The sequence below is a fragment of the Schistocerca gregaria genome, chromosome 7, assembly GCF_023897955.1.
Source record: "Schistocerca gregaria isolate iqSchGreg1 chromosome 7, iqSchGreg1.2, whole genome shotgun sequence".
In the NCBI taxonomy this organism is placed as follows: domain Eukaryota; kingdom Metazoa; phylum Arthropoda; class Insecta; order Orthoptera; family Acrididae; genus Schistocerca; species Schistocerca gregaria.
The window spans coordinates 529,930,654-529,944,592 of record NC_064926.1 but is presented as its reverse complement, the minus strand read 5'-3'; the positions used below and the strand labels follow the sequence as shown (position 1 = coordinate 529,944,592).

The 13,939-nt window shown below is 41.8% G+C and overlaps 1 protein-coding gene across 1 annotated transcript in view; it reads left to right on the top strand.

Annotated features, from left to right (window-relative positions):
* Positions 1–13,939, top strand: part of LOC126281441 (carbonic anhydrase-related protein 10-like) — a 421,827-nt gene that overhangs the window by 64,204 nt on the left and 343,684 nt on the right. The gene's annotated exons all lie outside the window — the stretch shown is intronic.

The following is a 13,939-nucleotide window of genomic DNA, read 5'->3' as shown; positions in this document are numbered from 1 at the left end:
ATGGAGGAAGGGTTTTTTGTCAAGGTGCGCAATAGCGGCTCTACCTCTCAGACACCTTCTTCATAGACAATTCTTCTTGCTTGGTATTATGCACTCGCTCCGTTGAGATGTCTACAGTCTCAGCAATATCATGGATTTTTATTCAGCGGTCTTGGTTTCCGTAGTGGTTACCTCACGGACGGCCAAAGCACCCTTCGTCTTCGGTGCTTCTGCGACCATGTTTAAACTCATTAATCCAAAAGTAAATGATCGTCAGTGAAGGCGCAGAGTTCGTGTGAACTTCATTTGACTCTGTTTTTATTTGTGAGGCAGTCCAACCATTAAAATGATAGTTTTAAATAACAGCACAAATTTCCATATTCAGTAGCAATCGCCACAGTGACCAATTCACACGGATGTCAACAATGGAATTGTACGCTGATTCGTGGAATAATCAATCTTACCAAGCACAACAAAAATATTACATTATTTAATTGAAGTGTACGAGAGGTATCAAACCACCCTCGTAATACATCCATTACAGTCACATCTACTCTACAGACAGACTTATGACGAAACTCTTGTATACTCATAACGAAAGAGAGCATTGGGTGCTGAGGGAAAGAACCTTTTCCGGCCAGGCGGCTGTACCTGCTCTCATGCGTTCTCCCACCCAACAGTACCACACTACTTTACTATTTTTAAATCGCTGACAGTACACTTTTGTCTCTTTTCTTATACCTGCTTAGGAATATAACATTTTATTCGAACCCGGTCTTGCAGATGTCCGCTGACATCATCACTAGATGCAGCACGTCATTAGCAGGTGGTCGCCAAGAGTGCAGTACTTAGAGCGCACTCTGAGATTCATGAAGTATAGAGAACATTTACTTGTTTTTGGCCTTCCGCTCAGAGGAAATATTCATGGTGGACGGGGAGGGCCCTGAATAATGAAAGAGGCGCCGCGCACTGGACGAGACGTCGCACGCCGGAAGTGTGACGCCGCTTCCAGTGGAACTGCCGAGCTGCCGGTACCCTAGCTGCGTCGCAGGTGCTCCACCAGGCTCTGTGCGCTGTCCGGCCCTAAAGGGCCCTCGGTAGCTGCACCTCTGTCCATTGGACACCGTGTTTTAGTTTTAGCTCAGCTAACGTCAGAGGCATCATAATGCAAGCTTTTATATTTATCTAGTTTGCCCACCTGTAATTTTTTCTTAGAAATACGTCAAATTATACCGTTAAGCGCCGAAGAAACTGGTATAGGCATGCGTATCCCAATACAGAGTTTTGTAACTAGGCAAATATGGTGCAGCACTCGGCAACACCTACATAACACAACAAGTGTCTGGCGCAGTTCTTAGATCGGTTACTGCTGCTACAATGGCAGGTTATGAAGATTTAAGTGAGTTTGAACGTGGTGGTATAGTAAGCGTATGAGAGCTGGGACACAGCATCTCCGAGGTAGCGATGACGTGGGGATTTTCCCGTACGACCAATTCACGGGTGTATCGTGAATATCAGGAATCCGGTTAAACATCAAATGTCCGACATCGCTGCGGTAGGAAAAACATTCTGCAAGAAGGGGACCAACGACGACTGAAGAGAATCTTTCAACGTGACAGAAATACAACCCTTCCTCAAATCACTGCAGATTTGAATGCTAGGCCAACAGCAAGCGTCAGAATACAAACCATTCAACGAAACATAATAGATATGTTCGTTCGGAGCCGAAAGCCTACTGTGTACCCTTGAAGACTGCACGACACAAAGTTTGACGCCTCGACTGGATCCGCCAACACCGACATTGCACTGATGATGACGAGAAACATGTTGCCTGGTCGGATGAGTCTCTTCTCAGTTTGTATCGAGCGGATGGACGTGTGCGGCTATGGAGACAAACTCATGTATCCAGGGACCCTGCATGTCAGCAGCTGCCTGTTCTAGCTAGTGGAGGCTCTGTAATGGTATGGGACATTGCAATTGTAGTGATATGGGACCCCTAATACGTCTAGATACGACTCTGACAGGTTACACGTATGTAAGCATCCTGTCCGATCACCTGCATCCATTCATGTCCATTGTGAATTCCGATGGACTCGGGCAATTCCAACAGGACAATACGACAACCATCACTTCCATAATTGATACAGAGTGGCTCCAGGAACACTCTTCTGAGTTTAAACACTTCCACTGGCCACAAAACTCCCCAGACATGAACGTTATTGAGCGTATCTGGGATGCCTTGCAACGCCCTGTCCAGAAGAGATCTCTGTGTTGTCACCGTCAGACACCACACTTGCTAGGTGGGAGCTTTTAAATCGGCCGCGGTCCGGTAGTATACATCGCACCCGTGTGTTGCCCCTATCAATGATTGCAGACTGAGCGTCGCCTTACGGCAGGTCTAGAGAGACTTCCTAGCACTCGCCCCAGTTGTACAGCCGACTTTGCTAGCGACGGTTCACTGACAAAATACGCTCTCATTTGCCGAAACGATAGTTAGCATAGCCTTCAGCTACGTTATTTGCTACGACCTAGCAAGGCGCCATGATCATTTTCTATTGATATTGTAAATCATGTACCGTCAAGAGCGACGTTCGTCATTAATGGATTAAAGTTAAGTATTCCACCAGCTACGTCCGTTTTTCTCACTTTTAATTCCCTTGTCATGTTCCAGACCTCACGCCAGCCTGCGTGAGCTAAAATGCGTGCGTTTCGGTCCCCTTTAATAACACGGTGTTGGGTCTCCTGTCAACCACAACAATCTCCAACCCCTTGTACTCTTGCGTATTTATGGAAAGCCCTGCAAGATTCGAGATTCATGGTGTCAGCTCCATCCAGCACTACTTCAGACATTTGTCGAGTCTATGCCACGTCTTGTTGCGGCACTTCTGCGTGCTATCGGGGGACCTGTACGATTAGGCAGGTGTAACAGTTCCAGTTTTTTGGCTCTTCAGTGTTTAGTCATTGTCTTCGAAATTTTATTTAGGATTCCAAATGTCAATAATGATACCGTTTTGATCACGGAAGGGTTACAGCAGGAATTGTCCAAAAGCAGTTATTGATTTAAGATATATTAAGGGGATAAAAATATCCGGTTAACATTATTATTATCAGTTACCAAAATTCTTTACGTTCTCCGTTTTTCACAGAAGAAAGTGGGACACATGCGTATCACGAACTAATGTGGGTCACAATTTTTTGTTGCCTGAGAGAGTTCGTAACTTTCTATACAAAACAAAGAGTGTGTGTAGTAGAAAATAAGATAAACTAAGATAACTTAGATGCTATAATAGTTTATTTTCGGTGAACAAAAATATTCATTAGATTTTAGTTTACAAAAATACGTATAAATTTCATGAAACTTAGAAAAGCATGCTGTGACACAAAATGATCAATCAAAAGCAGAAATAACCGTCTTTCGTTCTCGAATTTTAATCTGAAGTGTCTGAATCGCTGCCTAGTGTCATTACCTCTTGGGACATATTTGCTTACATCTAGCACACAAGAATCCCCACTCCTTGCTGCAACGAAAGTAGGCGGCTGACCTGTCTATTTTTCTTGATAAAAACCCATCAATCAGTTTTCCTGGTCATCTAAACCCTAAGGACATCTGATTTGTCTTTTTCCGTCCTGTCTGGTACCATATGCATTAATGATAATAGCCCAAACAAAAGAATGAAAAAAAATTCAGTTTCTGTCTCCCTTTACAATTTTAAACTCTACAACACCATAAAGTAACATGGAATTTATCCCCAGATATCTTAACAGATTTCCTGCCACAGTGTACATCTTTTTGTCTATATTTTCCATACACTCCTTTCCTAGTCGATCTTGTGGAGAACTTCCTCATTCCTTACTTCAGTAGTCCAATTCATTTGAAACGTTGTTCTGTAGTACTACATTTCAACTGCTTCGATTCTCTTTTGTTCTGATTTTCCCACAGTGCCTGTTTTTTTTGTTTTTTTAAATCCATCACGTCGTCAAACATTTCTTCCCCGTCACAAGAGCCTCCTATGAACTTTTTCCCCCTGTCAACTCAATCCTCTGCATTTAACAGTGGAATTCGCATTGCACTCTCAATGTTACCTTCTTTGTTTTTGATTTCAATGAAGTTTGAGTTACTGTACATGCTGAGTAAGTCCTTCTAACAATCATTTGTTTTTAGATTTCTTCATATTTTTCATTCAGCCTTTCAGTCTTAGCTTCGCTGTACTTCCTACTTATGTCATTGATAAGCAACTAGTATCTCTGTATTCCTTGAATTTCCCTGAATATATTTTTCTTTACTTCCTTCTTTCGTCGATCAACTGTAGTATCTCTTCTGTTACCCATGGTTTGTTCACAGTTACCTTCTTTGTACGTGTGTTTTTGTTTCCAACTTCCGTACTTGCCATTTTTAGACAGGCCCATTCCTCTTAAAATAAACTGCCTACTGAGCAGTTGCTCATCGCAGTATCCTTAGCCTTGGAGAACTCCTAGTGTGCCTCTTCATCCTTTAGTACTTCCGCATCCCACCTCTTCGAGCATTATTACCCTCTGGCTTGTCTCTTAAACTTCAGCCCATTGCCCCTCAGTACTAAATTGTGGTCTTATTCTATATCTGCTCCTGGGTAAACTTTACAATGCAGTATCTTATTTCGAAATTTCTGCTTGACCAAGATGTAGTCTAACTGAAATCTTACCGTGTATCCCTGCCTTTTCTAAATATGCCTCCTCCACTTACGATTCTTTAACAGAGTGTTCGCTATTACTAGCTGAAATATATTTGCAAAACTAGATCACCCTTCCTCCTCTCTCATTCTTAGTGCCAAACCCATAATCTCCCACAACTCTTTCTTCCACTCCCTCCCCTACAACCGCATTCCAATCCCTCATATCTATCAGATTTTCGTATGCCTTTGCATACTGTATTACCCATTCATATATCCTCATACACCGGGTGATCTAAAATCGGTATAAATTTGAAAACTTGATAAAGCACGGAATAATGTAGGTATAGAGATAAAAATTGGCACACATGCTTGGAATGACGTGGGGTTTTATTAGAACAAAGAAAGTTCACAAAATGTCCGACAGATGGCGCTGGACAACAAAACGTCAGTGACTGCACATGACAATCGTATAGAAAAGGAGCTGTAATTAGAGAGAGAATCAGATGTGCCAGCAGTCGCAGCATGTTGGAGTTACCTGAAAAGGCACTTTTAGTGAAGTTGTATTATCAGAATGGGAAATGTGCTAGTTCAGTGTTACGATCCTATCGCCATAGGGAGGGGATCCGAACGGGTAAAGGTCCGTTGACAAATGTAGCTGTGGCGAGAATGTTTTCAAGTACGAAGCCACGGGTTGTTTGGACGATAGACCCCGACCGAGCACAAGGCGTAATGCTGCTGAGACAGTCAGGAAGAAATGGAGTCTCTAGCGGGTTCGTCTATGCACGGGGAATTCAGCGCTCGTGCAGTTGCACGTCGCACCGGCATTCCATACACTACTGCTTGGTTGGCACTGAGGCGTACCCTCCGATGCCATCCGAACAAAATCCATCAGCATCATGAACTCTTACCTGGCGGTTTAGTGAAGCGGAGAGCATTTGCGGTGTGGGCGTTTCAAAAGATGGCGGAAAATGACGATTGGTTGAGTAGCGTGTTGTGGACCGACGAAGGTCATTTCACGCTCCGAGGGTCTGTCAACGCCAACAAATGCAGAATTTGGGCTACCGAAAACCCTAGAACTGTCGTTGGAAACTCCATTGCACGACGAGAGATTCACGGTATGGGTTGGATTCTACCGTTATCGGGCCTTTTTCTTCGAGGAAAAGCATGATTCTGGTTTTGTAACTGCTACCGTGACGGGTGAGAGGTACGCCGATATGTTACAGGATGGCATCTTCTCCACCCTGGCTGATAAACACCTGCTGTAATGTACGATGTTTATGCAGGATGGCGCTCCACCCCATATTGCTAGACGCGTGAAATATCTCTTGCGCTCGTCGTTTGGTGATGATCGTGTGCTCAGCCGCGACTTTCGTCACGCTTGGCCTCCCATGTCCACAGACCTCAGTCCGTGCGATTATTGGCTTTGGGGTTACCTCAAGTCGCTGAAGTCGCAAGTGTATCGTGATCGACCGACATCTCTAGGGATGCTGAAAGACAACATCCGACGCCAATGCCTCACCATAACTCCGGACATGCTTTACAGTGCTGTTCACAAGATTATTTCTCGACTACAGCCATTGTTGAGGAATGATGCTGGACATATTGAGCATTTCCTGTAAAGAACATCATCTTTGCTTTGTCTCACTTTGTTATGCTAATTATTGCTATTCTTATCAGATGAAGTGGCATTTGTCGGACATTTTTTAACTTTTGTATTTTTTTGGAACTAATAAAACCCCATGTCATTCCAAGCATGTGTGTCAATTTGTACCTCTCTATCTACATTATTCCATGATTTATTCAGTTTTCAAATTTATACTGACTTTTTGATCACCCAGTACTTTCTCCGTGTCTTTATCCTCTGTTTGCGACGTCGACATGTATACCTGATGATGATCTCTCCATTGTTAAAATATTCTCGAATAGTCCCCCATTCGGATCTTCGGAATTGGACTGCCAAGGGGGAGGCGAACATGAGAAAACGACTGAGTATTACCTTCACCTACAGAAAGTAGAATTAGGTCTCTGCCCGAGCTGAAGTTACACACTGGTGGAGGGGACACGGCACGGAAACCAGCGCAGACGCTGCTATCGGAGTAGCTGACGGTGACAGAGCGAGGCGCGTTGCTCGCCCGCCTTGCCCTGACGCTAGGAGTGTTGCCGGTCCGGAACACGGAAGGGGCAGACCGGCTCGCCGTGTCTGCGGGAACCTCTCCACAGGGGCGAGAAGCTCGGCGCTATGACTGCTAGCTTAAAGAACGCCACTGCAGACTCCAGGGCGCCAGCTTCCAATGAAAAAAAAAGGCACAATCATTCCACTTGTTACTGTTGTTACTTGTTACTGCAGTAGCTCCAGTCGACAGTGATCTAGTAAGTTGCTGTGCCATCCAACATTGTGCTGTCAAATATCAAGTTATTACAGCTTTATTTCTTTTCACACTTGACGTAATTCACGTGATACAAAGAAGCAGCGTTGTGTTGAAAGATGTGTATTTGCAATGTTACTGATAAGCACCTCTGGTGTTTCACAAGGCGACTACGTGAAACAACAGGACACACAGGAAACCCATGCAATGGAAGTGTACTCTATCAAGTACCTTTCATGTAATACTTGTTGAGAATAAGTAATTTACGTTTCATTCATTTAACAGTTTAATCTGTGGCCTTTTGATTCATATAAATACTAGCTCAGCGAGCATTGCTTTGCTCGCATAGACTGTACAGATACGCCAATCTTTTGCTTTGTTTTGTTCTCCTTTGATAAAATTTTTATGTTGTTGACAAATTCGCAACACCTAAACTTTTCGCGATTATTAACAACATGGAAGTATAATGTTACACAAATGTACTTCTGATCAAAAGGCGATTCTGGTAGCAAGAGTTCAAGGTTTCTGTTAATCGTGCTTTTTACGTTCCTGTGGTGATATTTCCAAAGAAACTTTCATCACTTAACATATTTCCTTATATCCAACAGAGACATGAAACACAAATGTTCGGTCATTTAGCTTCAGGATATTTTTAATACAACGAAATACTTTTTTTAAATTTTTCATCCTTCATTTCAACCCCTAATGGGTTCAATTTCCAAAACAATGTCAAATATATTTTTATTTCTAATTTTCAAGGATTTACTTTTAAAATGCTTTCATGATTAAATAATTACATAAAATTTTCAATCCCCCATTTCACTCACTTGGAGGGTCGAATTTTCAACAACAGTGAAACGTCTAGGTTTTTCGTTTCCAACAGTGTAGCCATAAAGCAGTTTTCAAAGATTTATCTTTAAAAATGCTTTCACAATGAAACATGTTGATAAAACATCTCAACCCTATTTCAACCCCATAGGTGCGGAATTTCGAAAAAAAGTGAAATGGGTACTTTTTTATTTCTAACAGAGAATCGAAATTCAATTTTTCATAGATTTGGGCTCATAAATTCTTGCGTAGTGAAATATTTCCATACAAATTTTCATCCTCTGTTTCACCCCTTTAGGTGTTGAATTTACACAGCCAGTGAAAGACATATTTTTTTTTTAATTTCCAACAGAAAATCAAAATTCATATTTTGATAGGCTTAGCTTTAAGAATGATTTCATAGTCCAGCATACTTTAATGGAATATTTAATCTCTTATTTTACCTCTTAGCGGTTAAATTTCCAAAAACACTGTAACAATTATATTCTTATGTAAGCACGAAATCAGATAGCGATTTTCACAGATGTAGCTTTAAAAATTATTTGATAATTATTTATTTTTTAAGAAAAATCTCATTTGCATAGGAGGTACACTTCGAGAAATGCTGTAATACGTAGTTCTTTCTTCATCATCGAGAAACCAAATACAAATTTCCGTAGGTCTAGCTTCAAAATTGCCTTAATAGCGACATGTTTTCTAAATTCCTTATTGCCCATATTTCACCCCCTTAGTGGTGGAATTACGAAAAATATTCTCTTAAACGAATACCTATGGTGTAAGGTCAGCACCCTCTCAGAATTTCAAGTTTCTATCCTTTGCGCTTTGGGTTGGGCGATGATGGGCCAGCGAGTCAGTCAGGCAGTCAGGAGGTTGCCTTTATCGACGCAGAGACGAAAGAGTCTCCATTTGTGGACGTTCTTGAAGCGTGTGTGTAACGTAGCGCCATTGCAATTCGGTTATATAAGCCCCGGCGTGCAGGAAAGGGATTGCTGTATCATTTGTGTCTTTTCGAAGTGCTTACAGTAAGTGCAGAAACATGGAATGCGGCGACATTATTACCAAACACCTCGAAACCGGACCAACATGCTGTTATTCTTTTGTTGGCTGCCGAAGGGGAAACATCGGTAAACACCCATATGAGGATAATGCATGTGTTTTGGACAGAGAGTCTGTCGAAAAGGAACAGTTGTGAAAAGGAGTGTGACAAGAGCGATGTGGCTTCATGACAAGAAAGTTCTCATATAGCAAATATCATAATCAGGTGTTAAGCGAACTCAAGTGGTAGCCACTTGGGCAGCCGTGTTATAGTCTGGATCTCTGTTCATACGACTTTATGCCTTCTCTTCCTCACAAAAGGCATTGAAGGGTCGACGGATCTTGCCGGACAACGACGTGCCACAGGCAGTTACAGACTTCTTCGAGCAGCAAGACACAGTGTTTTATTAAACGGGTATATTCACCCCTGTTCCTCAGACCTCACTGCGATTTTTCCCCATTGGCATACCAATTCTAGACTGTACCGCCTTCGTACAGCTTCATTTTGATCGCACCCTTTGGTGGAACCACTGTCTGTTGATTTTATTTTTCGACTTTTCAATCAGTACCCTGTGCTATTCTCTCAACTGTCACCAAATTTCACTTTAAGAATGTTGTTGTTATGGTCTTCAGTCCAGAGACTGGTTTGATGCAGCTCTCCATGCTACTATATCTTGTGCCAGCTTCTTCATGTCCCAGCACTTACTGCAACCTACATCCTTCTGAATCTGTTTAGTGTACTCATCTCATGATCTCCCTCTACGATTTTTACCCTTCACGCTGCCCTCTAATACTAAATTAGTGATCCCTTGACGCATCTGAATATGCCCTACCAACCGATCCCTTCTTCTAGTAAAGATGCGCCACAAATTTCTCTTCTCTCCAATTCTGTTCAATATCTCCTCATTGGTTATGTGATCTACCCATCCAATCTTCAGCATTCTTCTGTAGCACCACATTGTAAAAACTTCTATTTGCTTCTTGTCTAAACTATTTATTGTCCACGTTTCACTTCCATACATGCCTACACTCCATACAAATAGTTTCAGGAACGACTTCCTGACACTTAAATCTATACTTGATGTTAACAAATTTCTCTTCTTCAGAAACGCTTTCCTTGCCATTGCCAGTCTACAATTTATGTCCACTCTACTTCTACCATCATCAGTTATTTCGCTTCCTAAATAGCAAAACATCTTTACTACTTTAAGACTCTCATTTCCTAATCTGATTCCCTCAGCATCATCCGAGTTAACTCTACAACATTCCATTATCCTCGTTCTGGTTTTGTTGATGTTCATCTTATATCCTCGTTTAAAGACGCTGTCCATTCAGTCCAACTGCTCTTCCAAGTCCTTTGCTGTCTTTGATAGAATTACAATGTCATCGACGAACCTCAAAATTTTTATTTCTTCTCTAAGGATTTTAGTACCTATTCCGAATTTTTCTTTTGTTTTCTTTACTGATTGCTCAATATACAGATTGAATAACATCTGGAAGAGGCTACAATACTGTCTCACTCCTTTCCCAACCACTGCTTCCATTTCATACCCCTCGACTCTTATAACTGCCATCTTGTTTCTCCACAAATTGTAAATAACCTTTCGCTCCCTGTACTTTACCACTGCCACCTTCAGAATTTGAAAGAGAGTGTTCTAGTCAACATTGTCAAAAGCTTTCTTTAAGTCTACAAATGTTAGAAATGTAGGTTTGCCTTTTGTTAATCTAGCTTCTAAGATAAGCCGTAGGGTCAGTATTGCCTCACGTGTTCCAATATTTCTACGGAATCCAATCTGATCTTCTCCGAGGTCTGCTTCCACATTTTTTTCCATTCGTCTGTAAAGAATTCACGTTAGTGTTTTGGAGCCGTGATTTATTAAACTGATAGTTCTATAATTTTCACATCTGTCAACACTTGGTTTCTTCAAGTCTGACGGTATTTCTCCTGTCTCATACATTTTTCTCACCAGATGGTAAAAGTTAGTCAGAACTGGCCCTCTCAAAGCTCTGAGTAGCTCTAATGGAATGTTATCTACTCCCGGGGCCGTGTTTCGACTTAGGTCTTTCAGTGGTCTGTCAAACTCTTCACGCAGTATCATATCCCCTATTTCATCTTCATCTACATCCTCTTCCATTTCCATGATACTGCCCTCAAGTATATCGCCATTGTATGGACCCTCTATATACTCCTTCCACCTTTCTGCTTTCCCTTCTTTGCTTAGAACTGGGTTTCCATCTGAGCTCTTAATATTCATGCAGGTGGTTCTGTTTTCTCCAAAGGTCTCTTTAATTTTACTCTAGGCAGTATCTATCTTACCCCTATTAATGAAGGCCTCTACATCCTTATATTTGTCCTGTAGCCATCCCTGCTTAGCCATTTCGCACTTCCTGTCTATATCATTTATGAGACGTTAGTATTCCTTTTTGCCTGCTTCATTTATTGATTTTTGTTTTTTAATCATGGGATAGGCCTAATGATAGGTCCCATAAATGACGAATAGCAGAAATAAAATAACTCTACTGGCCATTAAAACTGCTACACCACGAAGGTGACGTGATACAGACGCGAAATTTAACAGACAGGAAGAAGGTGCTGTGATATGCAAATGATTAGCTTTTCAGGACATTCACACAAGGTTGCCGCCGGTGGCGACACCTACAACGTGCTGACACGAGGAATGTTTCAAACCGATTTTTCATACACAAACAGCAGTTGACCAGCGTTGCCTGGTGCAACGTTGTTGTGATGACTCGTGTAAGGAGGAGAAATGCGTACCATCACGTTTCCGACTTTGATGAAGCTCGGATTGTAGCCTATCGCGATTGCGGTTTATCGTATCGCTACACTGATGCTCGCGTTGGCCGAGATCCAATGACTGTTAGCAGAATATGGAATCTGTGGGTATAGGAATACTGAACGTCGTGCTGGATCCCAACGGCCTCGTATCACTAGCAGTCGACATGACAACAACCATCTGCTCGAACAGTTCAACGACGCTTGCAGCAGCATGGACGATCAGCTCGGAGACCACGGCTGCGGTTACCCTTGACAGACAGGAGCGCCTGCGATGATGTACTCAACGATGAACCTGGGTGAACGAATGGCAAAACTTCATTTTTTCGTATGAAGCCAGGTTCTGTTTACAGCATCATGATGGTAGCATCCGTGTTTGGCGACATCGCGGTGAACGCACAATGGAAGCGTGTAATCGTCATTTCCATACTGGCGTATCACCCGGCTTGATGGTGAGGGGTGGCATTTGTTACACGTCTTGGTCACCTGTTGTTAGCACTGACGGCACTTTGAACAGTGATCTTTACATTTTAGATGTGTTACGACCCGTGGCACTACCCTTCATTTGATCCCTGCGGAACCCTACATTTCTGCAGGTTAATGCACGACCACATGTTGCAGGTCCTGTACGGGCCTTTCTGGATACAGAAAATGTTCGACTGCTGCTCTGGCCAGCACATTCTCTAGATCTCACACCAATTGAAAACGTCTGGTTAATGGTGGCCGAGCAACTGGCTCGTCACAATACGCCAGTCACTACTCTTGATGAAGTGTGGTATCGTGTTGAACCTGCATGGGCAGCTGTACCTGTACACGCTATTCAAGCTCTGTTTGACTCAATGCCCATGCGTATCAGGGCCGTTATTACGGCCAGAGGTGGTTGTTCTGGGTACTGATATTTCAGGATCTACTCACCCAATTGCGTGAAAATGTAATCATATTCCAGTTCTAGTATAATATATTCGTCCAATGTAAACCCGTTTATCATCTGCATTTTTTCTCGGTGTAGCAATTTTAATGGCCAGTAGTGTACTTTATTTCCAGCTATATCTTCCTTGTTGCAGTCCTCCAGAGATTTCCTAAATTTAATATCTGATGCTTCCAATTGTCGTAAATCCGTGTACCTTAGCATCTAACTTTCCACCTCGTATAAGAAAGTGTGGATTACAATGACTTTACAAAATTTCATTTGCGTCTATTTCCTTGTTTAACTGCTGAATTTCTCCTTATTTTTATAACGTATACATCGGTAAATATTGGTTTACTTCTAAGTATTCGAAACTTGTTCGTATAATAAGCCACATCATAAATAGTGGAAATACGTTATTTTTGTTCCGTTGTGTGAATAACTAAAATTAAAATTTGAATGCATTGTATTATTTTCCAAATTTTTCTTATTTGTTCGTTATGAGCTGGGTTTCAGTTTCTTTGGCCGTTATCAGATAAATTAATGTTGAACAAATAGCCCATACACCTTCAGCGAGAGTTCATAGCAGTACAAAGAATGCTGCAATAAGATATGTGTCATTTTATGACTATATCGATACTAAACACATGCATGTTATAATACGTAAAGACACACTGAAGAAATAAACTGTAAGTAGGCTCTTTAGGTTTTCTTATTGGTAACGCCACGTAGCCTCTGTATGAAAATCACTGGCTGTGCTGTGTGCAGTCTGCAGTTAGTTTGCGTTGTTGTCTGCCATTGTAAAGTTGTGCAGCTGGATGTGAACAGTGCATAGCGTTGCGCAGTTGGAGGTGAGCCGCCAGCAGTGGTGAATGTGGGGAGTGAGATGGCGGATTTATGAGAGCGGATGATCTCGACGTGTGTTCACCAGAAACAGTACATTTGTAAGAATTGATGTCATGAACTGCTATATACATTATGACTTTTGAACACTATTACGGTAAATACATTGTTTGATCTCTATCAAAATTTCTCATTTGCTAACTATGTCTATCTGTAGTTAGTGCCTTCAGTAGTTTGAATCTTTTATTTAGCTGGCAATAGTGGTGCTTGCTGTATTGCAGTAGTTCGAGTAACGATGATTTTTGTGAGGTAAGTGATTAGTGAAAGGTATAGGTTAATGTTAGTCAGGGCCATTCTTTTGTAGGGATTATTGAAAGTCAGATTGCGTTGCGCTAAAAAATATTGTGTGTCAGTTTAGAGTAGATCAGAATAGGTAAAGAGTGAAATGTCTGAGTACGTTCAGTTTTGCTAAGCTGTTTGAAAATCAACTAATGTAAGAGATTTATCAGCACAGTAATTCAATAATTTTTCTAAGAGT